The 26,989-nt window shown below is 38.0% G+C and overlaps 1 protein-coding gene across 3 annotated transcripts in view; it reads left to right on the top strand.

The window, feature by feature from the left end:
• The first annotated feature begins 7,258 nt into the window (after window positions 1–7,258).
• The window catches only part of LOC131685042 (neuropeptide SIFamide receptor-like), a 101,677-nt gene continuing 81,946 nt past the window's right edge, over window positions 7,259–26,989 (top strand). The window contains exons 1-2 of one of the 3 annotated variants that reach the window (XM_058968427.1): window positions 7,259–7,611; window positions 7,996–8,138. The gene's annotated coding sequence lies outside the window, so the exon portion shown is untranslated. Of the gene's footprint in view, window positions 8,139–26,989 lie in introns of all 3 variants that reach the window. The other 2 variants (XM_058968425.1, XM_058968426.1) reach the window with 2 other exon arrangements.

The raw sequence follows: 26,989 nt of genomic DNA, 5'->3' as shown, positions 1-26,989 counted from the left end.
ACAGAAGACAGAAGACAGAAGACAGAAGACAGAAGACAGAAGACAGAAGACAGAAGACAGAAGACAGAAGACAGAAGACAGAAGACAGAAGACAGAAGACAGAAGACAGAAGACAGAAGACAGAAGACAGAAGACAGAAGACAGAAGACAGAAGACAGAAGACAGAAGACAGAAGACAGAAGACAGAAGACAGAAGACAGAAGACAGAAGACAGAAGACAGAAGACAGAAGACAGAAGACAGAAGACAGAAGACAGAAGACAGAAGACAGAAGACAGAAGACAGAAGACAGAAGACAGAAGACAGAAGACAGAAGACAGAAGACAGAAGACAGAAGACAGAAGACAGAAGACAGAAGACAGAAGACAGAAGACAGAAGACAGAAGACAGAAGACAGAAGACAGAAGACAGAAGACAGAAGACAGAAGACAGAAGACAGAAGACAGAAGACAGAAGACAGAAGACAGAAGACAGAAGACAGAAGACAGAAGACAGAAGACAGAAGACAGAAGACAGAAGACAGAAGACAGAAGACAGAAGACAGAAGACAGAAGACAGAAGACAGAAGACAGAAGACAGAAGACAGAAGACAGAAGACAGAAGACAGAAGACAGAAGACAGAAGACAGAAGACAGAAGACAGAAGACAGAAGACAGAAGACAGAAGACAGAAGACAGAAGACAGAAGACAGAAGACAGAAGACAGAAGACAGAAGACAGAAGACAGAAGACAGAAGACAGAAGACAGAAGACAGAAGACAGAAGACAGAAGACAGAAGACAGAAGACAGAAGACAGAAGACAGAAGACAGAAGACAGAAGACAGAAGACAGAAGACAGAAGACAGAAGACAGAAGACAGAAGACAGAAGACAGAAGACAGAAGACAGAAGACAGAAGACAGAAGACAGAAGACAGAAGACAGAAGACAGAAGACAGAAGACAGAAGACAGAAGACAGAAGACAGAAGACAGAAGACAGAAGACAGAAGACAGAAGACAGAAGACAGAAGACAGAAGACAGAAGACAGAAGACAGAAGACAGAAGACAGAAGACAGAAGACAGAAGACAGAAGACAGAAGACAGAAGACAGAAGACAGAAGACAGAAGACAGAAGACAGAAGACAGAAGACAGAAGACAGAAGACAGAAGACAGAAGACAGAAGACAGAAGACAGAAGACAGAAGACAGAAGACAGAAGACAGAAGACAGAAGACAGAAGACAGAAGACAGAAGACAGAAGACAGAAGACAGAAGACAGAAGACAGAAGACAGAAGACAGAAGACAGAAGACAGAAGACAGAAGACAGAAGACAGAAGACAGAAGACAGAAGACAGAAGACAGAAGACAGAAGACAGAAGACAGAAGACAGAAGACAGAAGACAGAAGACAGAAGACAGAAGACAGAAGACAGAAGACAGAAGACAGAAGACAGAAGACAGAAGACAGAAGACAGAAGACAGAAGACAGAAGACAGAAGACAGAAGACAGAAGACAGAAGACAGAAGACAGAAGACAGAAGACAGAAGACAGAAGACAGAAGACAGAAGACAGAAGACAGAAGACAGAAGACAGAAGACAGAAGACAGAAGACAGAAGACAGAAGACAGAAGACAGAAGACAGAAGACAGAAGACAGAAGACAGAAGACAGAAGACAGAAGACAGAAGACAGAAGACAGAAGACAGAAGACAGAAGACAGAAGACAGAAGACAGAAGACAGAAGACAGAAGACAGAAGACAGAAGACAGAAGACAGAAGACAGAAGACAGAAGACAGAAGACAGAAGACAGAAGACAGAAGACAGAAGACAGAAGACAGAAGACAGAAGACAGAAGACAGAAGACAGAAGACAGAAGACAGAAGACAGAAGACAGAAGACAGAAGACAGAAGACAGAAGACAGAAGACAGAAGACAGAAGACAGAAGACAGAAGACAGAAGACAGAAGACAGAAGACAGAAGACAGAAGACAGAAGACAGAAGACAGAAGACAGAAGACAGAAGACAGAAGACAGAAGACAGAAGACAGAAGACAGAAGACAGAAGACAGAAGACAGAAGACAGAAGACAGAAGACAGAAGACAGAAGACAGAAGACAGAAGACAGAAGACAGAAGACAGAAGACAGAAGACAGAAGACAGAAGACAGAAGACAGAAGACAGAAGACAGAAGACAGAAGACAGAAGACAGAAGACAGAAGACAGAAGACAGAAGACAGAAGACAGAAGACAGAAGACAGAAGACAGAAGACAGAAGACAGAAGACAGAAGACAGAAGACAGAAGACAGAAGACAGAAGACAGAAGACAGAAGACAGAAGACAGAAGACAGAAGACAGAAGACAGAAGACAGAAGACAGAAGACAGAAGACAGAAGACAGAAGACAGAAGACAGAAGACAGAAGACAGAAGACAGAAGACAGAAGACAGAAGACAGAAGACAGAAGACAGAAGACAGAAGACAGAAGACAGAAGACAGAAGACAGAAGACAGAAGACAGAAGACAGAAGACAGAAGACAGAAGACAGAAGACAGAAGACAGAAGACAGAAGACAGAAGACAGAAGACAGAAGACAGAAGACAGAAGACAGAAGACAGAAGACAGAAGACAGAAGACAGAAGACAGAAGACAGAAGACAGAAGACAGAAGACAGAAGACAGAAGACAGAAGACAGAAGACAGAAGACAGAAGACAGAAGACAGAAGACAGAAGACAGAAGACAGAAGACAGAAGACAGAAGACAGAAGACAGAAGACAGAAGACAGAAGACAGAAGACAGAAGACAGAAGACAGAAGACAGAAGACAGAAGACAGAAGACAGAAGACAGAAGACAGAAGACAGAAGACAGAAGACAGAAGACAGAAGACAGAAGACAGAAGACAGAAGACAGAAGACAGAAGACAGAAGACAGAAGACAGAAGACAGAAGACAGAAGACAGAAGACAGAAGACAGAAGACAGAAGACAGAAGACAGAAGACAGAAGACAGAAGACAGAAGACAGAAGACAGAAGACAGAAGACAGAAGACAGAAGACAGAAGACAGAAGACAGAAGACAGAAGACAGAAGACAGAAGACAGAAGACAGAAGACAGAAGACAGAAGACAGAAGACAGAAGACAGAAGACAGAAGACAGAAGACAGAAGACAGAAGACAGAAGACAGAAGACAGAAGACAGAAGACAGAAGACAGAAGACAGAAGACAGAAGACAGAAGACAGAAGACAGAAGACAGAAGACAGAAGACAGAAGACAGAAGACAGAAGACAGAAGACAGAAGACAGAAGACAGAAGACAGAAGACAGAAGACAGAAGACAGAAGACAGAAGACAGAAGACAGAAGACAGAAGACAGAAGACAGAAGACAGAAGACAGAAGACAGAAGACAGAAGACAGAAGACAGAAGACAGAAGACAGAAGACAGAAGACAGAAGACAGAAGACAGAAGACAGAAGACAGAAGACAGAAGACAGAAGACAGAAGACAGAAGACAGAAGACAGAAGACAGAAGACAGAAGACAGAAGACAGAAGACAGAAGACAGAAGACAGAAGACAGAAGACAGAAGACAGAAGACAGAAGACAGAAGACAGAAGACAGAAGACAGAAGACAGAAGACAGAAGACAGAAGACAGAAGACAGAAGACAGAAGACAGAAGACAGAAGACAGAAGACAGAAGACAGAAGACAGAAGACAGAAGACAGAAGACAGAAGACAGAAGACAGAAGACAGAAGACAGAAGACAGAAGACAGAAGACAGAAGACAGAAGACAGAAGACAGAAGACAGAAGACAGAAGACAGAAGACAGAAGACAGAAGACAGAAGACAGAAGACAGAAGACAGAAGACAGAAGACAGAAGACAGAAGACAGAAGACAGAAGACAGAAGACAGAAGACAGAAGACAGAAGACAGAAGACAGAAGACAGAAGACAGAAGACAGAAGACAGAAGACAGAAGACAGAAGACAGAAGACAGAAGACAGAAGACAGAAGACAGAAGACAGAAGACAGAAGACAGAAGACAGAAGACAGAAGACAGAAGACAGAAGACAGAAGACAGAAGACAGAAGACAGAAGACAGAAGACAGAAGACAGAAGACAGAAGACAGAAGACAGAAGACAGAAGACAGAAGACAGAAGACAGAAGACAGAAGACAGAAGACAGAAGACAGAAGACAGAAGACAGAAGACAGAAGACAGAAGACAGAAGACAGAAGACAGAAGACAGAAGACAGAAGACAGAAGACAGAAGACAGAAGACAGAAGACAGAAGACAGAAGACAGAAGACAGAAGACAGAAGACAGAAGACAGAAGACAGAAGACAGAAGACAGAAGACAGAAGACAGAAGACAGAAGACAGAAGACAGAAGACAGAAGACAGAAGACAGAAGACAGAAGACAGAAGACAGAAGACAGAAGACAGAAGACAGAAGACAGAAGACAGAAGACAGAAGACAGAAGACAGAAGACAGAAGACAGAAGACAGAAGACAGAAGACAGAAGACAGAAGACAGAAGACAGAAGACAGAAGACAGAAGACAGAAGACAGAAGACAGAAGACAGAAGACAGAAGACAGAAGACAGAAGACAGAAGACAGAAGACAGAAGACAGAAGACAGAAGACAGAAGACAGAAGACAGAAGACAGAAGACAGAAGACAGAAGACAGAAGACAGAAGACAGAAGACAGAAGACAGAAGACAGAAGACAGAAGACAGAAGACAGAAGACAGAAGACAGAAGACAGAAGACAGAAGACAGAAGACAGAAGACAGAAGACAGAAGACAGAAGACAGAAGACAGAAGACAGAAGACAGAAGACAGAAGACAGAAGACAGAAGACAGAAGACAGAAGACAGAAGACAGAAGACAGAAGACAGAAGACAGAAGACAGAAGACAGAAGACAGAAGACAGAAGACAGAAGACAGAAGACAGAAGACAGAAGACAGAAGACAGAAGACAGAAGACAGAAGACAGAAGACAGAAGACAGAAGACAGAAGACAGAAGACAGAAGACAGAAGACAGAAGACAGAAGACAGAAGACAGAAGACAGAAGACAGAAGACAGAAGACAGAAGACAGAAGACAGAAGACAGAAGACAGAAGACAGAAGACAGAAGACAGAAGACAGAAGACAGAAGACAGAAGACAGAAGACAGAAGACAGAAGACAGAAGACAGAAGACAGAAGACAGAAGACAGAAGACAGAAGACAGAAGACAGAAGACAGAAGACAGAAGACAGAAGACAGAAGACAGAAGACAGAAGACAGAAGACAGAAGACAGAAGACAGAAGACAGAAGACAGAAGACAGAAGACAGAAGACAGAAGACAGAAGACAGAAGACAGAAGACAGAAGACAGAAGACAGAAGACAGAAGACAGAAGACAGAAGACAGAAGACAGAAGACAGAAGACAGAAGACAGAAGACAGAAGACAGAAGACAGAAGACAGAAGACAGAAGACAGAAGACAGAAGACAGAAGACAGAAGACAGAAGACAGAAGACAGAAGACAGAAGACAGAAGACAGAAGACAGAAGACAGAAGACAGAAGACAGAAGACAGAAGACAGAAGACAGAAGACAGAAGACAGAAGACAGAAGACAGAAGACAGAAGACAGAAGACAGAAGACAGAAGACAGAAGACAGAAGACAGAAGACAGAAGACAGAAGACAGAAGACAGAAGACAGAAGACAGAAGACAGAAGACAGAAGACAGAAGACAGAAGACAGAAGACAGAAGACAGAAGACAGAAGACAGAAGACAGAAGACAGAAGACAGAAGACAGAAGACAGAAGACAGAAGACAGAAGACAGAAGACAGAAGACAGAAGACAGAAGACAGAAGACAGAAGACAGAAGACAGAAGACAGAAGACAGAAGACAGAAGACAGAAGACAGAAGACAGAAGACAGAAGACAGAAGACAGAAGACAGAAGACAGAAGACAGAAGACAGAAGACAGAAGACAGAAGACAGAAGACAGAAGACAGAAGACAGAAGACAGAAGACAGAAGACAGAAGACAGAAGACAGAAGACAGAAGACAGAAGACAGAAGACAGAAGACAGAAGACAGAAGACAGAAGACAGAAGACAGAAGACAGAAGACAGAAGACAGAAGACAGAAGACAGAAGACAGAAGACAGAAGACAGAAGACAGAAGACAGAAGACAGAAGACAGAAGACAGAAGACAGAAGACAGAAGACAGAAGACAGAAGACAGAAGACAGAAGACAGAAGACAGAAGACAGAAGACAGAAGACAGAAGACAGAAGACAGAAGACAGAAGACAGAAGACAGAAGACAGAAGACAGAAGACAGAAGACAGAAGACAGAAGACAGAAGACAGAAGACAGAAGACAGAAGATGGAAAAAATCGTGACCAAAGTAAGTTTAGTTTGTACAGGAAAAAACAAATCCATTTTTACAGAAATCATGAATCCGTTCACTGTTGAAGAATAACTCATACTTGCCTAAAGTCTATTTATCTTGAAGCATTAAAAAAATCTTTGCAACAAGTTTCCATACAAAGACAAGAATTGATTAATCATATCTTGTTTTAGTGGAAGAAGGAAACCTTGCGAAGGGGGCCACATGTTTTATGGGCTATAAAACTGACGAATCATCAACATAAAGCTGACACTGTACAATTAAATTTATTTCCTAATTTGCACCCTTCACCATCTTTGATATTTCAAGGTCAAGGGAATTGAACGAGTATGTTTTGTGCTTAGCATTAGTTTTATTTAAAGCGTGAGAGACACATCATCCAATGGATAAGTTTTGTTATCCATTGTATTGAGAATGAAATTGTCTGATAAATTCAAATTATTTTAATTAGCTGAATATAACAATTTGGATCGATTTTTCAAACTCACCCATACCCAAAAACATTGCATTAAACTTATTTTTTATTTCGCGGGAAGGGATTCAATCAATACTAATTACTCTTTCCGTTCAAGTTCAGCCCGCTAGTTGCTTGATTTGCTACAGATTTAACAGCAGGAATTAAGTTGACACCCACAACGCTTTCAAGCGCAAATCGTATGTATTTCAATTAGTACCTAACCGCAAATATATCGTCATCCCATAACAACCACCCTACCAGGAGCTCCTCCATGCCTTCAAAATCACTCACCGGTCCGTGGGCGCGTCCCACCATTTCAACCATCCTGAGTGCATTCATCTTTGCCACTCACCAGAGCCTTTTTGAGCGCCAGTCTTGTTTACCAGTGCCATGCCAACCATCAGCACCGTCGGCTTGGTGCGTCGCGACGACCTGCCGCAATAGTTTACAACTCGAATGTTTTCACTTTCACTACGACGGCGGCAACCGGCAAGAGTAGACGCGTGTTGTAGCTTGCGAACGAACGGTTTCGCCCGTTACCGTTGGTGTGTGCGTTGGTTGTTTGCGCGGACATGACTCGAAGCGGTTGAGGATTTCGATACAACACCGTCGCGGATGCCAACTCAGTGGACCATCCCGTTTCGAATGATGATGATTGTAATAGATGTTTATTATGTTTTCTGAGTGTGATTGTTGTGCTGTCCAAACCAGTACCGGTGTAATGGTACCAAGTACGAATATTAAGTGAAAGTAATAATAAGCCTCAGGTGAAAAAATTGTTAAATTTATGATGCCAAAAAGTTCTGTGTAGGATACCGTGCTTCAAAGTGCGGCTTACTGAAAAAAAATCTAATCTGTTGTGCTCGGTACATGTGATAAACAGTGCAGTTCCCGCCGAACAATAGGGGTCATGTCGAAGAATGCTTGTGCCGATCTTGAAGCGAACAATTTGCTAATATTATTAGTCCCAAGTGAATGCACCGTACCGGCTATGAAAGAAGCGAAACATTGGATGCCGCTTTTCAGTTCATAATTCCCCCGAAGAGGATTTGTGTTTCAAGTTGACATGAATGCTTCCCGTCGGATTCAAGGTTGCCGCTATTTACAGTGTGGATAACAAAAGACTTGTGGTTTTGTTTTGATCTTTACAGTATATATGTGAGTATGCGTGCACAACGGTCCGGGGGAAAGCGATACAGTGTTTGAAAACGTACGATTATTTATTAATACCAAAATTATGTGGGACTATGACATCTACGGAGGAATTAATTGATATTACCAACTCTTTTCTAAGGTATTTTGATTCCCTCAGCAATTAGATATGTGTATTAGTTTCTTTGTTTACAGGGTGTCGATTCCTGAATAATCATAGAATTTCAAGAATTTCAATATGACCTGGAAAAATCTTGATTTTTTGCATTTAACCCTCAAAAAGGCAAGGTAAAATTGTGACTTCAAGAACCAATGAAACCAAAAGCCTTCTTTCTGTCGTTTTATCAGTGTGAGAGTCGAAAGCCCGAAAGCGCTTGATAATTTCTATTTCAAATTACAAGTTCATTGCATTTACTAACAATTAACAACTTAGCATAATTATGTCTTCGCGAAAGTTTTGGTTGTTCGTGAGCCCATTATTCTGGTTAAAACAACAGTTAGGGTGGTTCCAATTTTACCAAGATCAAAGGATTATTTTTTCAATCATTCTAGATAGAGCACTGCAACCTCCTGTGAAGTTGGAGAACAATTTTTTTAGAAAAGTTTGCTGACAGCATATACGCTTTATTTTTCATACTTTTCATTTTACAGCAAAATTAAATTCGAAGGTTAGGGTGCTTCTTAGAAAAATTGCTTTGTTCAAATAACTTTTGCGGTATTGATTTAAAACTGAAATAATTTTCAGACAACTTTAAGATTGTTTTAAGGCGAATAATATGTTTCGTGGCACCACATATCGAACTATTATCGTTAAAAAGCTAGGAGCATTGTTTCGCCAAAATGGGTTTCTTTGGAATGCTACATATAAGGTCATGATTCGAAGTATAATTGCTAAAAAATGGCAAAAACGTTATTTTTTAAATTTCACAAAGTTGATTTCAAAGAAATCAGATTTCGATATTATAAGTAGGGTAAGGTGGGGCAAACCCGACCGTTGGGTAAACCCGACCCCCCCTCTGTTACCGAAAATCAGAAGCACTACGCGAATTAATATCAATGTTGTCGTGTAGAGCGTCGAAAATAATCATATTGGTGGTATGACAGCATTTTGTTAGTCCACATTGAGATGCTCATACAAAACAAAAAACAACTTTTGATTTGACTTATGTGCATCATTGACTACAGGATATTGCTGATTGTTAAAGTGATTACATAATAAATGTAAGTGGATTTAAATTCTTTGATTGAAGTCCTACAAAGTGCATAGATGTATTTAGTTCAACCTTTTTCATATTTTTTGCCTTTCTCAATAGAAAGGTATTGCAATTGCTCTTAAATACGACTTTTTAACGGAGGCCCGGAGGGCCGAGTGACATATACCATTCGATTCAGTTCGTCGAGTTCGGCAAATGTCTGTGTGTGTGTATGTATGTGTGTATGTATGTATGTGTGTGTACATGTGACCAAAAATGCCACTCATTTTTCTCAGAGATGGCTGAACCGATTTTGACAAACTTAGTCTCAAATGAAAGGTGCAACATTCCCATAGGCTGCTATTGAATTTCTAATGGATCCGACTTCCGGTTCCGGAATTACAGGGTGATAAGTACGAACACGCAGAAAATGTCGATTTTAATAAATTCTGCATTGAATGTATAAAGGTGAAAAATTTTCCAAAATATGACCACAACTGCTTCGATTTGTAGTATTAGGTCACTAACATCCATTCAAAGTCTATTTGACCACATTGGCCACCATCCTCGGTTCCGGAAGCCCCGGCGGAAGTATCTAAATTCAGAATAACAGTCACATCGGTTTCTCGGAGATGGCTAGACCGATTCGACTAAACTTGGCCTCAAATGAAAGGTATTGCGTCCCCGTAAATGGCTATTTAATTTCATCCCGATCCGACTTCCGGTTCCGGAGTTACAGGTTGTGGCGTGCGATCACATAGCAAATTGTGATTCAAACCGATACTCCGATGAAAGCAAAAAAGGTAAAAATTTCGCTAAAATGTCTCTCAAACAACTTAAATTTGTTGTTCTAGGTCACCGACGGCCAACCAAACTTTCGTTGACTACATTGACCACCATAGACGGTTCCGGAAGTGCCCGGGAAAAGCGGCCATCTTTCAAAATTTACGAACTCACATCAGTTTCTCTGAAATGGTTGGGCCGATTTTCACAAACTTAGTTCCAAATGATAGCTATAATATCCCCACAGATGTCTATAAAATTTCGTATGGATCGCTTATATGGGTCCGGAAATATAGACTAAATCGTCCGGTCACATATGAAATTCCCATATAAGCCAGAACTCAATTTTTTTTTCAAAGGGGGACCCCATGAAATTTCAGAAATCGAATTCGTATTTTTGATGCCAAACATCTTTAAAATGCATGAAACGTCGAGATTTTATGTTATCTCGAAAATTTTTTTTTTTTTGTAAAGATCGACTTTTTGGGACTTTGCCGATTTCGCACCTTTTTTCAGTTCAATATTACCGTGGCTGTTTTTTTTTCAAAATTTTAGAACTCGAACTCTTTTAATGAATATAAACAACGCACACATTCTCGTGATTCATAATTGAGAAAGGCACAATTGCACCGTTAGGTGGATTAAAATAGGTTTTTTTTAATTGCATCGCAAAGAAAAATGACGCGGTGGGGTAAATCCGACCGCTTTTTTGCTAAGAAAATTTTTATTGATCAAATTCAAATATCTTTTTATTGTTATTATTTATTATTTTTATGCAAAATGGTACATAATTACAAACGAAAGACACAAAAACGTGATGATTATAGTATTCGTCGAGCAATTGCTCCAATGCAAATGGGAATATCATTACGTGCTGCTGCTCGTGATTTTAGCATTCCAAGATTGATATTGAACTCCATTTTCTTCATGTTACAATTCAATAACACAACATTTATTGATTTATCATTGAAAAACCATAAAATTTGAATAATATCTGCACTCAATCAACCAAAAACATAGGGGGTCAGGTTTACCCCACCATTTTTGAAAACAGCAAAAATAAACATTTTTGTAAAACGCTTGTATCTCAAGATATTCCGAAGATCCAAATAAAATGCTACATACAGAAAGTTGTTCAGGAGTCTAACCTTTAATTTGGTATATAAAACGACTTGATCCTATGTAAAATGAACATTTTACAGCCAAAACCGGATCGGATTTACCCCACCTTACCCTACTTATTAGGGCATCGCAAAAAAATTTTTTTTTTGAATTCTCAAAGGCCCCCCCCCTCTCATATTGTGACAAATGTCAAAGTAAGATCAGATGCCAAATTTCACATCATTTGGACAATTTTAGACCCCCGCCCACTTCGCTTGAAATTTTTTGAAATTGGTAGTATGGGAAAATATGGAGGAAAACTACAATAAATGCTATAACTTTTGAAGTAGCAATCAGAAAATTACAATTTATACCTCTTTTGAAAGGAAATAATCTTAGTATTTGAATGGAGATATTTTTGTTTCTAGAAAAATATGGGAAAGTGGGGTACTGGGTCATCTTGGCCCCAAAATCAATATTTTTCAAGAATTTTTTGCTCCGTGACGCAAATCATACATATTTTGTAGTTTTTCTAATGTGAAAAAATTTCAAAAATCGAAGGGAACCATTTTGACCTTAGCCCGAATACGAGAAGCTGGGGTTATAGGGCTTTTTGTCATTCATATTAAATTTTATCATTTTCTCATACATATATCTCTATTATTCTTCAATCAATTTTCATAAAATGTAACTTGTTGAACGTGTAAAATTCGGAGGAATAAAACAAAAATAAAAACGTTAGAGTTAAAATTCAGAAACATCAAACTTTTTGATATTTACTTAACAAATCTCCAGGAATGAAACTTTTCTCATGTGATCTCTAAGCATATTTTAAACTAAAAGTAGTAAATCAAATAAGAATTTTGTTGTTAAATGGAGTTAATATATACGATTTTATGATAAAAATGTGAAATCGACACTCTATGTCAGATAATTTGATGTTCCTAAATTTTACGGGTAACTAATCTATTTTTGTTATAATTCTAAGCATTTTCCACGTTCAACAAGGTATAGTTTATGAAAATTGAGTGAAGAATAATAGAGATATATGCACGAGAAAATGATGAAGTTTAATATGAATGACAAAAGGCCATTTAACCCCAACTTCTCGTATTTGTACAAAAGTCAAAAAGGCTCCGATCGATTTTTGAGATTTTTTACATTAGAAAAACCATAAAATATGTATGATTTGCATCACGGAGCAGAAAAATCATTAAAAATATAAGATTTTGGGGCCAAAACGACCCAGTACCCCACTTTCCCGTAGTTTCTATAAACAGGAATATCTTTATTCAAATACTAAGATTATTTCCTTTCGAAAGAGGTATAAATTGTAATTTTCTGATTGCTACTTCAAAAGTTATAGCATTTAATGTATTTTTCCTCCATATTTTCCCATACTACCAATTTCAAAAAATTTCAAGCGAAGTGGGCGGGGGTCTAAAATTGTCCAAATGATGTGAAATTTGGCATCTGAGCTTACTTTGACATTTGTCACAATATGAGAGGGGGGGGGGGCTTTGAGAATCCAAAAAAAAAATTTGCAATGCCCTAGTACTTATACATCTTTTAAATAATACAAGATAGAGTTTTGATGTATTAGAAGAAAATATTCGTCTTCAAAACCTCTAAAAACTATCTAGAGGCTATGTGTGATGTGATGTGATATATAGCCACCATCAGCTCAAGGTTTTTCCAGTGCATGCGGGTAGACTTATCGTAGCTCCGAAGTAGTTTATCATTTAACCTTCATATTACTGTTGTTACTGAAGGGGGAACAAAAGGGGTTTGGGCGAACCCGTAAGCAGAGACACTTACGCGCATTCCGCGGGATGGAAAGGTCCTCTTCCAACAATAATATCCAGCCAAAGGGTAAAAAATTTCGCTATACGTGCTTGAACCCACCTGATGGTTTGTTTGGAGAAGGGTGCGTCAAACTCCTATCGGACCTTCTGAAGTTTCCTTCAAGTGACTTAGGCTGGCTACCCACGTTCCTTCGTCCAGTCCTCAATTTGTATGATACCCTGATGCTCCCATCCCCTATGCGACTTCATTTGTTTTGTAATGTAAATATATCATATAATAGAATATAATGCAGTACAGACAGATATAACGAAAATATAATATAATATAGTACAATAAAATGAATATATTGACTGTGAAAACAATATACAGTGTAGTATATATTTAAAAAATGGTAATAATGAATGTTTCGAGTGGATGTCTCCTGCCCTGAAAAACGCAAAGTGATTAACCTAATCCAAATGATGTATACGTAACAAATATAATTAAATGAAGTATGTAGAGTATATAATATGTATACCTGAAAATATACTGATTGTGGCACGAAAATGAAGTGAAGTAACATACAATATGAGTTTAATTGATATAACACATACAATAAGCGAACGTATATAACGGAAAATGAGTAATTAATATAATGCCTACAATAAATTTATGAAACATCTATGAAATTGGCTATAAACATAATAAATATGATATTCAATCTCCATTGTATTGAATGTACACGGATACACCTTCATATTGCGTTAAAATAATGTAGCAATTATATGTGGACATTTCTGTGTATATTTAATTTAAAGTACTATGGTTGCAGCATATTTTTTGAAATGATTCTCATATTATATAAATATTGATGACAAACGTTTTAGCTATATCTAGATAAATGATCCGAAATAAAACAAAAATATCTGAATTTAATTGAGAGGTTTTTCTTCAGGTGATCCTTACAATAGTTCCGAATTGTTTTCTGAACTGTTAGGTTATCGTACATCCCTCCCTACCCAGTACTATTTGTAAATAAAAGCATATGTAATATAATAAATATAATAAATGTAACGAAAATAATATAAGTCTTAAAAATAATTTTAATAAGTATGATAAATTTGGATACTTTTAAGGCAATTTAAAAAGGTGTTGTATATAACGGCAATAATGAGAATAAGGCATTGAACTAAATTAATAAACAAATATACTGAATATAATATGCAAATTCATGAGGCACAAAAATGTAAAATATTTACATTACAATTGTTGGGTACAGTTAATCAAATAAATGTAATAAATATAAGGAACGTAAAATATATACAGTTATATCAGGTATATAATAAAATATTATAAATAGCATAATGTGCATATTCATTCTGCTCTGTTGTATGTTTGCTAATAGATTGTGAATCATTATTTACTACCAAATATACCATTATAAATTAAACGTGATTATTAATAATCTTCGGCATAGGATATAATATATTGATTGTAATAATCATAATGCATATAATGAATGTGATGACTGCAGTACATGTAAAGCATGTAGTGATATGTTATAATTAATTCATAATATAATATATATTATATATAATTTATTATAAACTCCTCGCGGCCTTTCACATGATCAAAATGCCAAATTTATTAGAAACTACTGCATAAACTTCAGAAGCAGTTAAATTATGTAGCGCTACGCCATCCGATTCGACCGAACAGCTGCAAGACAAACCGCACACGTAGAGATATTTACGCACACGACTTCGGCTTACCAAGCCGAACTGTTCTCCGCCGATCACTACTACGCTACTCAAATACTTTCCGCAAATTTCCCTTAACATATCGAAAGACTACGGTTTTTGCTAGTATATTATACAAGGAGTTAAGAGGTAAATGTTGAAATGGCCAATCAATGAACAGAGAAGAAAGCAAACAAAGAGAATCTCTCAACGCCAACCTAGACCTAATGAAAATTTACCCCTGAAATCACGTAAAACAGTCACTAAAATATCCATGGTCACATCCGTAAATCGCTCTCGGAAAATCGTCGCACCAACACACTATGTTGAGACATAATGCAACTTTGTATGAAAAGACCACAGCAATTTCCTCAGCAGCACTCGTCGAACAGGCTATAAAACCCCTCCAACAACAATCCCACATGATTCGCATCATACCTAATGAACCGAGAGATGGGCCTCCTTCGCAGTTCAAGAAAAGACCACTATAAACCTACTTACACGCATAGTCCACCGGAATACCCTTACGTTCAACTGCGTAAATGGCTAACCCTATTTAAGGTGAAGATATGTGGAAGCCACGTTGCTAGGCACCGACTCGCTTGTTTACATTAGGAAAAACTGAAATCTGAAGTGAAATTTCAAATGCACAAATGAGAGTTTCCGAACATTTTCCTTTGGTCATCTGCTCATTGACAGCAAATTTGAAGTTTTGTTAGTAAACGATTAAAGTTTCGCGAGTGTTTTTGCAGTGGTGTGTGAAAATAGTTCATTTGAAAAAGTGCAATGAAAACGAGAAGAAGAGTGTTTCGAAAAGAAACCCCAAGTGAAGAGGGGTGATATTTTCGCACAAAATAGGAGCTACAGATGGCATTCCGTCAAAAATTCGGATTGATTGTATAAGAAAATATTCTAGCTTTCTTAAGTAGCAGTTTCGTGGGACACTAGAAAGGTTAGTGCGTTGAAAAACGTATTTTTATATTTGCTCATGTCAGATACATGGTTAGGCAGGGGAGAGAGGTGTGTGTGGCGTAGGAGCTATGTTGTGGCTCGCATGTATAATGTACTTAAAAGATCAATGCAAGGGTATTCACACATATGGACAATTACAGTCCTGTCTCTCAATACCCACACGGGAAAGTGAGAAATACGATACTCAAACACACTATGCTGAAAAGAACAAAATGATATAATGGTAAATCAGATTGAAATCACCCGTTTGAATTTTGATCCTAGCAGCCTGGATTCTCTCCTCACTCCGCTTCAACGCTCCGCAAACCACACACACCAAGCATGTGGTATTAGCACGTTTTGAATTTTTTTCTTCACTACCACTGCCATACAGACTATTTGTACATACATACACCACTAGGTATTATAGATTTTATTTATATATTTATTTTTTACGGTCATTTCAATTATCCGGCATCACACTTATATCATTATTATCTAGATTCACACCTTGTATTGATATTGGATTGATTTTGAAATGCCAAATATCCACAAAAAGCTCTTAGTTTATTCACTGCAGCAACACGCCATTCAAGCCAAGCAACTTAACTACGCCCGAGAAGCAGAAACAAAAATTGCGTCCGATGCCTTCGGCTCTCCGATCCGAACTGAAAAAAACTATCTAGAGGCTATGTTAGAAAAAATAAGAGCTGCAAAGTTAATATCAAAAATTTGTTTTTTCATGAATTGACCTAGTACACGGAAAAAATCCATTCATAAATCACTATTTCGTGAACTAAGCGATTTACGAAAACCCTCAACAAATTTCCGGAAATTATGAATAATAAACCTCGTATTCATGAAACTATTTGTGTTTCCAAAAAACTAGTTCGCCTTGAATACACACATGGTGTTACATTCTAATGCTTGGTTGGGAGACTGTTGTTCTTTCCTGGGCATGTAGTTCTTGTTATGATTCTTGTTCATAACTATGGAATACAAAACCGACAGTCAAACGATGTTCATGATTTCAGGAGCTTATTCGCGATTTTTCTTTTTACGATTTTCTTTCATGATTTTACTATCGGATTTTTCAATCAGAGTAGCGGGATTTATGTATATGATTTCAAGATCTTAGCTCCAATTTTCGTAATTTCTATCACGTTGGTCATGAGTATAGTAATTCATGTTCATAATTTCAAGATCCTGGTCACGATTTTTGATATTTAAATAACGAGTAATGTGATTTATGTTCGAGTACAGTTTTAGGTTTATTTATGTTAATGATTCCAGAATATTACTTATGTCTACTGCTCGTACTTATTGCACTGGTCGCTGGCAGCTGGACATTTCATGAAAAAGCGAATGGAACAAAAATTCCAAATTCCATGAATAATACTCCATTTTTGTGAAATGGTTCATGTTGAAATTTCATTACCTTGTTCCATAAAATTGAAAAAGTAAAAAAAATGCAAATTAAACTGCCTAAGAACAACGACGTCATACGGTATTTACAAAAATTGCTCCAATGACAACTTTGCTGAAGACCTCAACCATTACACTAAGTCCTTAGATCGTCGCTGTTGTGCTATCTTATGACAAGCGCCATTCAGCACTTTTCGAGAAAAACGTTTGAGATTGAGTATCTTGAAATTTATAAATATTAGAAGGTTTTCGGAAAAGGCACTTGATGCTTCTATGTAGTAATCCCTCGATTTATGCGAAGATCGGTTGACTATATTGACAGTTTTTGCTTAAAATGTAAACCAATGTCGCTCATTACGTGTGTATTGATGTTAAAATGTGTAAAACGTGTAACAAAACTGCACAGAACATTTCTTATAGAAAAGAATCATAAATGATTCGTAAAATTATGCGCCATAGATCGCTATGGTCAATGTTATATTTTTCCATGCGGTAGCAGCATTATCAGGTTACAAAATGATGGTATTGGAATACAATGTTTTTACAATTTTCCTTCTTTATTCGGGAAAAACAATATCTAATTTAGAGACAATATATATCAAACATTGTTATTGTTGTCAGGCGACTAGACGAAAAAAATATTCTTCGTGGATCTTGCATACATCATTACAATTCGGTATACTTTCAAAACTAGTGTAAATCTCAAAAGGAAATTTTATCTTTAAATCACAAGCCAACCATATGCAGAAAAAAAAACTTCGGTAGGAAAAGTGTTGCTCCCAAGGCAAGGACCTAGCTAATGATTATGGTTGATCTGCACAAGAATTACGTATGACATCAGAGACATCTGTTGACTTTTTGGTTTCAATTAGAACTTGATGCTAGGATTGTTGTCTGGTTTTGTGGCAACACTGTGTAGCACAACTCGATATATCGAGAAATTAGCGCTTGTCATAATCGTGTTGCGCTATATCTCAGTAACTCAGCAGAATTAAAAAATTCTGAAAACGCCACCTTGTTGAGATTTTAAAATTCAGTAACATGGCATATCTATCTCAGTTCACCCCAAAATGGCGTTTGTCATATGATAGCTGTCTCAGGAAGATTTATCCAGAAAGTCAGGAGCTTCTAGATGGTTGAAATAATAACTTTGAATTGTCCCACCAGGCGGCGCTAGTGCGAATGCAAATATTCAACTAATGTTAAAATCATTCTTTATTTCAATAACGAGAGAGAGGGGTACAGGCTTCAGTAAAGTTACTCGAGAAATCAACGACTACCAAATAGTGATAGATTAGTTTGGGATACTGTCATTATGTGGCGCTAGTGAGCGTACCAGCTTTCAGCATGTTAAAGAATATGAATGATATTTAAAGTCTAATAATACAGAAAGATGGTGTTTTCGGCAATGTTTTAGAGGAGGTCAAGAACTACCCGATTATGGACAAATCAAACTGAAATAGATCCGACAGGCGGCGCTAGTGAGCTTGCACTATTTTTAAAATATTTCATCTGGAGATCATGATAATTTAGGAGTGTGGTGTCTTCGGCAATATTCATCAGCGGGTCGAGTGCTGTCTGACTGCGAATAGGTAATTTCGAAATTCAGCCACCAGACGGCGCTACGGAGAATACATCTTCCAATACATGTTAGATGATGTTTTATTTCGAAAGTTTAATAATTTAGGAAAATGGCGTATTCTGTAAAGTTTCTGAGGGCGACAAGGGCTGTTTGATAATACAATGGTTGAATTGGATATCTCCCGCTAGGTGGCGCTAGTGAGCATACATTTTCTATTGCACTATCTCAAAATAATGGCAATTTAGGAGAGTGGTGTCTTCAGCAAAAAGAAAAAAACTGAGAAACACGAATGGGAGTTTGTCCGTTACATACAAACACAGACATTGTCCCAAGTCGTCGAGCTGAATCGATTGGTATATAAGACTCGGCCCTTCTTTTCTGCAACGAAGTATTTTCGTGCACTGTAAATAGTAGGTTTCGTTCATTTCATGAACAAGAATGATCGCTTGGTAAACGAAAGTTTTCGTAAATTTCACATATTTAGTGTACACTACACGAATGTTATTGTTGATAACGACATTATTTTTCATGAATGAAACGAAATGTTTCGTTTATTTAAATAAACGTTTGTGTATACACTCAGGTTTTTTTACGCGGGGGATACGAGCCGCGTAAATGAAAACCGCGTAAATGAAAACCGCGTAAATTTCAAAATCCGCGTAAATGAAAACCGCGTAAATTTCAAAATCCGCGTAAATGAAAACCGCGTAAATGAAAACCGCGTAAATTTCAAAATCCGCGTAAATGAAAACCGCGTAAATTTCAAAATCCGCGTAAATGAAGACCACTTAAATTTAAGAATCCGCGATAAAGGGAACCTCATTGATGGGTACCGCGTAAATTCCAAAATCCGCGTAAATGAAAACCGCGTAAATTTCAAAAACCGCGTAAATGAAAACCGCGTAAATTTCAACAACCGCGTAAATGAAAACCGCGTAAATTTCAAAATCCGCGTAAATGAAAACCGCGTAAATTTCAAAATCCGCGCAAAAAAACCGCGTAAAAAAATACCGCGCAAAAAAACCGCGTAAAAAAAAACTTGAGTGTACTACGAACGATTTCGTTGGTCGCACAAATTTATTTCGTTCATATTAGAAATTTTTTCGTATTTTTTAGCATTTTTGTTTTTTTTTCAATTGTTGGTCGCACGAATTTATTTCTTTCATCTAAGATAAGTTTTCGTATTTAATAGCACATTGCTCTGGTAGAGCTGAGTTTCCCGTGATTGATCAAAGCCTGTTGAAATTGTATATTGAACCAATTGTATGATATTTGAGAATAATACATCATACTCAACGTGCAGCCTAAAGAGATTATTATTATAGTATAACCAATAACGTAGATGGCCACGCCCATGCAGGTCAATTTTGGGATGGGAATGAATGTTAGCTCAACACTTGTGACTATTATGACCAAAGAATTTTCTGCATCATCATTTATAGAACTCACGCGCTCAACTCTTTTCATTTTTGATCAAAGTTTTCAGGAGTGCGACCTCCAGTAGAAATATGAATGCCGAATTATTATTCCGCGGAGCGTTATATAACAGGATAAAGTCGCGTGGAATATAATAGAGGTATCTATTCATCTATAGACAATATGATCTTAGCAATATGTACGAAAGTCTCTCGCAATCATTTTCCGATAATTTGTAACTTAAAGTCTTCCCAACAAGCTTCAGCAGCACGTGAATCGAGCTTAGTCGCACGGTCGACGCGCTACTGGGCAAACTGGAGGGATTTCGCGGATTTTTTTTGGTATATAAAACACTCAACTTTCTTAAAGTCTGTAAGTCTATTGTAGTTTCGCGTATCACTGGTGGGTTCACTAGTCACTGGTACGTACCGGATTGTAGACTATGTTGGCAGCTAGATGAATCGGCGAGCGCTCGCTGATCGATTTCGGTCCGAAATTGCCACGATGAATTTCCAATGACTGATTCTTGGGTGCAGGGTTCGATGCTGGGGTGGTGGGTAAAATTGCTGCCCCAGAAAGGCCTTCTGGCCGAGGTGTCCAACAGGCGCTCCCTACGTTGGCGAGATCGGTTGGCGACGGACCGGACCGGCTCTTGCCAGACCGAGTAGGGGTTGCTCTCATTGGTGTTTAGGGCTTTTGCCCGAAAGTCTTTGTTCCCGGTTTTCGTTGGCGACCAGAGGACTGAACAATGGTCTTTTACGGTTAGACGTAGGTGACCGATGCGTGTGCGATGTGTCTCTGTGTGGAGTTCGCAAAATTCCCAAATTATGGCAGGTATCAAAAGGTCCTGTGGTGAAGTGAAGAATAATTCCTTAATTGGAGCGAAGTAGCTCGATGATTTAATTAGGCACCAAGATGGCCTCCCAATGTAGTTACCACCTTAATCTTTATTTTTTATAAAACTGTATTAAAGCTTTAGACACGTCCTACGCACTCGTGCACTTGTTAGGTGTATTGGAGCTGTACTTTGAATCTCGTGTATGTTTTGAGTATATCTTAAGCAACTTGAATGTTTTGATGTTTTAATGTAAATAGCTACGAAAGTGTAGTTTTATTCCTGTAACGTTCGGTTACAAATGCGAAACGAGCAACTTGAACTCCGAACAGCCGGCCATTGCACAGTGGTCCCAAAGAACAAAAAAGGGGTTTTTTTAGATTGCGTCAAAACGGTTGACTTTAGCAATATGGTGTCTTTGAGAAACTTTCTTGGAGTAGAACTCCCCTTCTTTCTGTCTTATCGGATTGATGATTAATCTCCCTAAAAGTGAGTTACGAAATTTATTTTCATCAATAATTCAGATAGACAAATACTTACTTCAGCAAATTTGTAGAGAAACTCGTTACAAATATTTTACCTGAAGACTTCAACTCTCTATCTTTTAAGGTTTTTGAGATATGGGACGTTATTTGCGATAGGCCCCTTAAAAGCAGTTTTTTCATCATAAGTTTTCTTCTAGATTTTTTCCATTATATAAAGGTTCTAGAACATTGTTTAGACTTTTTTTATATTGTAACGACATATAATTAGCAAGGGACTGGAAGGTGAAGTATTTTTCAAATATTAAGAGCCATAGTACTCAAGGGAGAGCAAGGATTTGAAGTAAGAAAGTTTAGAAAAGCGTGGAGTAGGGTCAATGAACAAGCTTAGAGTTTCCCGGTTACTTAGCTTTTTGTCTTCTGCAGCGCAGTAGTCAGGATCTTTTGGCATTAAATGCGAATCACCTGAGTCTGCGGCATGTCCGGACAAGCGTAAAGTTAATTTAATGACCTATGCTGTCGGAGCCGACAGCATAGGTCATTAAATTAACTTTACGCTTGTCCGGACATGCCGCAGACTCAGGTGATTCGCATTTAATGCCAAAAGATCCTGACTACTGCGCTGCAGAAGACAAAAAGCTAAGTAACCGGGAAACTCTAAGCTTGTTCATTGACCCTACTCCACGCTTTTCTAAACTTTCTTACTTCAAATCCTTGCTCTCCCTTGAGTACTATGGCTCTTAATATTTGAAAAATGCTTCATCTTCCAGTCCCTTGCTAATTATATGTCGTTACAATATAAAAAACCTGTTTTAATCCACCTAGCGGTGCAATTGTGCCTTTCTCATTTCTCTAAACTATGGCACGGAGGCTTTTTATGTTCAACATAATTGTGGAAATATCCATTACATTCTTAGTACACTTTGCACTTATACACAATGGCATGCCAGCCACGAACTTGATGAGCTACGTGTCGACGGTGAAACACTTGAAACAAAAAAATATCATACTCCATTAGCCTAATCAGCATTAGATCAATGTTATCTGCTTGCTAACTCATTTTGCCATGCGGGGCTGGGTATGTGAAGAGGGCGAAAGTCCCATGAACGAACGACTCCCCAGCTTAAATTATTATGCTTTGTGATACAGTGGTGGTTTAAAGATGACGGGGTTGAAAGGGAGGGGTATGAGGGCTGGATGGGGTGGTGGTCTGAGGGGTGATTTAAGGAGATTTTTAAAGGAGGGGCGCGAACAGTAGAGGGGGGGGGGGTGTAACCCCTCTCCGTAAACCATCAACTACGCCTCTGTTAAAATCCAGAAACCCTAAACGAGTCGAAAAAAAAATTTGGCCGGGATTAGGTTGACGTTTTTCAGAGTGATTGCATAACCTTTCTATATGAGAAAGGCAAAAATGTGCCAAAATCCAAAAAAGTGAATCGTAGTCAAATTTTTTTTTCGAGTTTGCATCAAATCTCGACGTTTCATGCACCTTGAACACATTTAGCATCAAAAATAAAAATTCTATTTTTAATTTTTCCTATAGTTTATATGAGAAATTTCTGTGTGGCCGTACTCTGAAACCCGTAATTCCGGAACCAGAATTCCGATCGATCCAAAATTCAATAGCAGCCGATGGGAAGGTTGCACCTTTCATTTGAGACTAAGTTTGGGCAAATCGGTCCAGCCATCTCTGAGAAAAATGAGTGACATTATTTGACACATACGCACATACATACACACACACATACACACACATACACACACATACACACACACATACACACACATACACACACACATACATACATACACACACACATACAGACTTTTTCCGATCTCGACGAACTGAGTCGAATGGGATATGACACCCGGCCCTCCGGGCCGGGATTAGGTTGTCGTTTTTCAGAGTGATTGCATAACCTTTCTATATGAGAAAGGCAAAAAAGTGCCAAAATCCAAAAAAGTGAATCGTAGTCAAATTTTTTTTCGAGTTTGCATCAAATCTCGACGTTTCATGCACCTTGAACACATTTAGCATCAAAAATAAAAATTCTATTTTTAATTTTTCCTATAGTTTATATGAGAAATTTCTGTGTGGCCGTACTCTGAAACCCGTAATTCCGGAACCAGAATTCCGATCGATCCAAAATTCAATAGCAGCCGATGGGAAGGTTGCACCTTTCATTTGAGACTAAGTTTGGGCAAATCGGTCCAGCCATCTCTGAGAAAAATGAGTGACATTATTTGACACATACGCACATACATACACACACACATACACACACATACACACACACATACACATACATACACACACACATACAGACTTTTTCCGATCTCGACGAACTGAGTCGAATGGGATATGACACCCGGCCCTCCGGGCCGGGATTAGGTTGACGTTTTTCAGAGTGATTGCATAACCTTTCTATATGAGAAAGGCAAAAAAGGAAAAAGATTGACTCACTATAAGTCGTTAATAAAAAAGGAAAAAATTGTTTGGACTATTAAACTGCATTACTTTGCCGAAGACGGAAACTTGCTATCGCTAGTATGTGTGGAGATATTCACATTTTTTTATTGAAAATAGCTCTTTTTCCAATGCCGATAATTTTTAAACGGGCAAACCACTTTGTAAACAAATTAAAGTACAAGAAAAGCACAACAAATGCTGGAAAAATCAGATCTCCCCAAGGCGGCCCTCTATGGAAATACTTGAGCTGAAGTTTGTCTCATTCCGTCAGCAAATGCAATTGATTACTCGCCGTTTGGTTGCACTTGCGCCATTGTTATGAAGTAGGCGCAAGGGAATTGTCAGTTTCCGGTGTCAGGCGTATGCATTGAGTTTTTGAACAACTGTAACTTTTGACTCAAGCTAACAGAAGTTCGGATAATACTTAAAAAGCACACTTTAAAATTCACAAAAAGTTTTTAGCGAACTTTCAAGCTGCTCAAGCTTTAAGGTTGCACAGAGAATGCGCAAAATTCGCAAACGAAAAATGCAGTTTTTTTCCACAAAGTATGTCAGATCTTCATAAAAATCAATCAGCGTATGTAGAATGTTATTACAGTACTGCTGATTGATTTTTATGAAGATCTGACATACGGTGTGGAAAAAAACTGCTTTTTTCGTTTGCGAATTTTGCGCATTCTCTGTGCAACCTTAATAGAACTGCTTAACCCGCTATTAGAACATAAAACGTGTTGCAAAATTACTTAAGGCCCCCGTCGGGCTTCTTTTTCTTCTTATCTGCAGAATTGAGGATATCAATATAATACGCATATACGATACTCGTATGAATGTATGCGTGCACGCGAATGAAATGAATGATTTCTTCAACCCGCTTTTTCTCTCGCTTTTCCCATAAAACTACCCAAGTATAGTATACCAATGGATTCGTAAGAATCCGAGGAAACTAATGGTAGCAAGTAAAACTTGATTTGGAAAACTTCATAACAGCGTTTTTCAATTTTCCCGTCGCACGCATTATATCGTCGCTTGTTCTGCGCAGTAGAAAAGCACAGGGTTTGTGCTAAATTAGTACTACCCGAAAGCTTGGTGTAGGGGCTATTTATAAATCATGTAACACTTGTATTGAAGGAGGGACAATGATAAATTTCAACATTTTGTGAAATTTGGTGGAAAAAAGTAACCTGAGACATACCAAATGTATTTCTACCGAAGAAAAAAATATTGGACATCTTATTCGTGACTTATTTACCAAGGAAATAACCAATAACCCTGAGAAGAGGGAGGGGGTAAATGAAATGAAAATTTTGCGTTACATCATTGATAGTTGTCCTGTTTGTATTTTAGAACTCACAGATAAAGCTTCGTTTGTGGAGAAATCTACTAAAAAGCTTCGATTGTCGATTTCTTTCCAATTGATACTATAAATTTATAAAAAAAATTATTAAATTACTCATACTAGCTACAAGAAGCGCTAAAATATTGCACCCTTATAATAAATCATGATAAAAGAATGATTTCGTTTGGAAAACTACGTACTATATTTCTTTTGAGCTTTATGACTTTATGCTATGAATATATGCTAGCAATCAGTTTGCTCAAATCAATCTAATGATTATTCACCTCTGGCACATGGGCGGATTTTTCCTAAAATCCTATAGCGTGTTGCCTGTTTTTCATGGGTATTTTTTGCCCAAATTTTTGCACGGTTTTCAAAATACCACGTTTTTTAAGATAACGATTCCTTTCAAGTAATAGTTGATAGACCAAAAAGCATTGAATCCACGAATATGAGGTTTGGTTTTTTGAACTATGAGAAATAGTGTTATATTCAAAATCGTAAAAAAAAATCTATGCCAAATTTCGGTACGTAACTTGAACAGTTATTTCAACGGATATCTAAGTGAAATCCCAACGCTTAGAGCTGAAGAACTACTTCTACTAACACAAAGCGTCTATCTAGGTCGAGACTCGACAGAACAGACTAGCTATTGGAACCAGTGATTTTCCTATTTCTTACCTCCTGATCAGGGTATATATTATTACCATCTTATTATCATATTATACAGACAAAATGTTAATGAAACTGATTTATACCGCAAGTAATGCACTGGTACTATGAGCCAGTATGTCCAGTTGGACACCGACCAGTAAGTATGGACACCGACCAAGAAAGATCTTTGAAATTAGTAAGATTAGTTATACGGTAGAATAGTATTTTGATCTAAATATTTTCATACTACATAGAACAAGTTGTGTGTCATGAACAGTCCGTTACAACTTTATCGTTGAGTTTCAATAATTCACTATCCAAAACAATACCTTGGTACTAAGATAATTTTACAGTGCGATTGCAGGGTTAGTATTGCGATCCTACTTATCACTAAGAGTTCCTTCTGGCTGGGGCTCGAGCATACGCCGAGTGACTTCTAAGGTCATCTTAGTCTTTAGCCATTGAACCGCCAGACTAAGACATTTACAATAACGTACATGTTGTTTTGGGGATTTTAAAACACAAACAAGCATTCAATTAAATTGAACTTTCGAAAGAAACGTCGAAATTACTTGTTGTTAGTTTTTTGTCCAAAAACATTTGAAAAGTTAGTTGGGAAACTTAGTTGGGAAAAGTTAGTTGGGATCTAGTGTCATATACCATTCAAGTAGTACAAACTTTCTCGGTTGTGGTCCATTAGGAGGTAGATAACAGTCTATTATCTCTCTCTGGACTAAATCAGCCTGGATGCCGTTTCGCTGGAGTCCTGCTCTCACGTCGTGGAAGACAGCAGAAATAGGAGTCCCAAGATAACCTCTAGCTGAAAACCAAAAGGCTGGAAAGACTAAAATAAGTCAGTAAACGGAGCATAATTGACCTTTCCATCGCTGTGTCAACCGAAGCTCTAACATAATGGATGATTGTATGATTTTGTTGGTTATTTTCGGCAAATTTGAGACTAAGAGAAACGAAAGCAATGAAATTGAAAGACGGATAGGTATTCTAGAGTTAATCAGAACGGAAAACTAGGACTAAGCAGGCTCATATGGACATGATCGAAAGGAAATGTTCAGAATCCTTTGCCTTTTGCTAAGTAGGAGTTTGGCGTTATAATCATATTAAAACGCTGACGTCGGCGGTAAAGCATGATGATGAGTTATGTTCTATCAATGATCATGCGGTAGACTTGGGTACAACGCCCAACTCCTACTTAGCAGAAGGCAAAGGTTTCTTCACATTTC

This window comes from Topomyia yanbarensis, chromosome 2 (genome assembly GCF_030247195.1).
Source record: "Topomyia yanbarensis strain Yona2022 chromosome 2, ASM3024719v1, whole genome shotgun sequence".
In the NCBI taxonomy this organism is placed as follows: Eukaryota; Metazoa; Arthropoda; class Insecta; order Diptera; family Culicidae; genus Topomyia; species Topomyia yanbarensis.
This window is presented reverse-complemented; position numbering and strand designations above follow the sequence as displayed.